The sequence below is a fragment of the Echinops telfairi genome, unplaced genomic scaffold (genome assembly GCF_000313985.2).
Source record: "Echinops telfairi isolate 266 unplaced genomic scaffold, ASM31398v2 ScPeMD7_27;HRSCAF=92, whole genome shotgun sequence".
Lineage (NCBI taxonomy): Eukaryota > Metazoa > Chordata > Mammalia > Afrosoricida > Tenrecidae > Echinops > Echinops telfairi.
In genome coordinates this window covers 4,652,512-4,655,167 of record NW_022103924.1, presented here as the reverse complement: position 1 = coordinate 4,655,167, position 2,656 = coordinate 4,652,512, and the positions used below count along the sequence as shown (strand labels likewise).

At 44.1% G+C, this 2,656-nt stretch overlaps 1 protein-coding gene across 1 annotated transcript in view; it reads left to right on the top strand.

Moving 5' to 3' along the window:
• Positions 1-2,656, top strand: part of DAPK1 (death associated protein kinase 1) — a 232,822-nt gene that overhangs the window by 7,679 nt on the left and 222,487 nt on the right. The window lies entirely within an intron of this gene.

Below are 2,656 nucleotides of genomic sequence, written 5' to 3'. Positions count from 1 at the left end.
CTTCCTTCCTTCCTTCCTTCCTTCCTTCCTTCCTTCCTTCCTTTCTTTCTTTCTCTTTCTTTTCCCATTATGGTTCTCTACACTGCTTAGGATGTGGCTCCTTCCTGTCTGAAACTGAGTAGAGCAGGTACTTAAGAGAGGTGATCTGGACAGCCCTTTAATGCGAGTCCATTTCAAAATGTACATCAGGAACCGTGGTGAGGAATAAATAGTAACCCTTTCTGACGCTATTCCTGTGGCACCAGCCGAAAGCAGCAGGGCTTACCCTGTGAGTTCACCACTCTGGTAGGCGCTTCACTTCACGGTAGACCCCTCTTCCTCCCCCAAGCCTCCGGCTCTGCAGTTAGGAAGGAGATTAGTATGTGGCACAGTTTTGCCCAACTCCCAAAGTTAATAGCTTAACTTTTTCTAACGTTTCCCAAACCCTCTCACTGCTATTTCACCTTTGATTAGTGTAATGTCTACACATTTTGGTGCTAGAATTGAATGAGGCCTCCGCCCGTGAGCTTACGCCTTCGATGATAAAGTTTCTCTGTTCATTAAACAGCATGCGTCGGTCTCGTTTAGAACTAGGTGGTGTGATTGGAGCGTAGTGCAGAAGTTAATACTTGATTGTTTTGCTTTGGTTTAGTGGTAAATTATCAAAACAGTACATCCTCTCTCACTCTGAATTTTATGTGAGAGTATAATTATTTGTAAAAATCCCATTTACTGCTTTGTTATAATTCGAAATGAATTCTTCTAAATGTGCATCTAGCAGCGAGTAGAGGGAAAACCTTAACATTTGGATTTTTGACATCACCTGATTCTAAAATAAGTATCTCTACCTAATCTTCCTTTTTTTCAGGTAGAACAGAAAGTGTAAGTCACAGCCCACTTGTAGGTTTCATGTTTTAGATGGGATTTCACAATGCAAAAGAAAAGAAAAAGACCATAGCTTAAAATGGCTTATTTCTTACTTTTTAAATCATGTCCAAACAAACTAACAAAAAAAGCCCAGTCATCATGTGACAGTGACTAATCTTCTGATAACTGATGAGGGGGTGACAGAGCCCTGCAGCTTCATGATTTCTTTGTTTTTAGGTGGTGTTGACAGCTAGTGTGCCTTTTGAAGAGCAGCGTGGTCCCTTATGTGTAATGTATCCCCCTGAGAACGAACACAGAACTTTTACTTCCGGCCCTAACTAGTTGCCATCCAGTTGGGTTCCCCTGGTGTCCACCCCACCCTGACCCTTTAGAAGCTTGCCGCCAGGTGCTTCTGGGAGGCTTCATACCACTAACACTGTCTTTGGTGAGTAGCCAAGGACCTAGCAATCTGTGCCACCAGGGCCTCCTACCTTCTGTCCTACCTGCCAGCATTTGGAGCTGGGGAAATCTTAGTATCCCAGTCTATTTTCAGAGATGTCAGGTAGGAAAGGAAGTTGGAAGCATATTGCTGATTTTTCTGTCCTCTATAAATACATTCAACTTTGGGTAGAGAACAGACTGTTTGAACAAATGAATGCTTTTAGAGTTGCTGATCTCAGTGCTTGAGTAGTTTATATCGACAGGGCTTACATTCATCAACCTGAGGGCTTGGGACTCAGAAATTGGACTCTGAGTATGGTCTCTCTTTGGGGACACATTGCATTTTCTGTGGAAACCAGTCAGACATTCTTATTTAGGTGTATTTGGTGAATGAAATAGGTTTTAAAAGATTATAGGTAGAGTTACTATTGCAGATTTTCACCTACTTGGGGTGAGTTAGTTTCTTTATTTGTTCTCAAGTAGTTCTTTCTAGAGTGTATTGTTTACTACATTTGAAGCCAGGTGAAATTTTATTTTTAATGTAAAAAGATTTTCTTGACTCTGGAACCTTATTTAAATCCCCCATGGTCTTGTTTCTAGCCCCAAGCGGAGAATTTTCCAGTTGCAAGAGACTCGTAGAGAAAGCAATCAATGCCTTTGATTGTCCACCTTGAAAAAGTGCCTGTCTATATGTCTGCTTGGCAACTCCTGTGTCTATCTGACTTGGCTGCATACCTCCAGGGAGGTGGGGGCAACATGGAATCTTTAGGTGGCACAAATAGGTTGGTACCCAACTATTATATGAAAGGCTGTGGCTGGAAGCAACCCAGCGGTGGTTCAGGAGACAGGCCTGGCAATCTACTTGTAAACATTTACAGCCTTGGAAACTCAACAGGGCAGATCTGCTTAGCACACACGGGGTCCCTGTGAGTTGGAAATGACTCTGACGGTGACCAACACCACCAAAAGGTGTGACTTAGATGCAGGAAACCAAGTGACAAAGGGCTGTTGTCGTTGTTGGTGCCTTGGAGCTGGTTCAGATTCATAGGGACCACACACAACAGACCAAACTACTGCCAGGTCTTGTGCCACCCGAACAATTGTTCGTCTGTGTGAACCCACTGTTGCAGCCACAGTGTCAGCCCATCTTGTCAAGTCCTTCAACTTTCTGAGCGTGATGTCCTTTTCCGGGGACTGTGCTCTCCTCACTGCATGTCCAAAGCTGGCGAGACGAAGTGTGGTGCCCTCACTTCTGAAGAGCACTCTGGCTGTCCTTCTTCCCATGCAGATGTGTTGGTCCTTTTGGCAGTCCGTGGCTGGGACAGAGAGGGGTGACTGGGGAGAGAAGGGGTCATTACTTTTTTTTTTT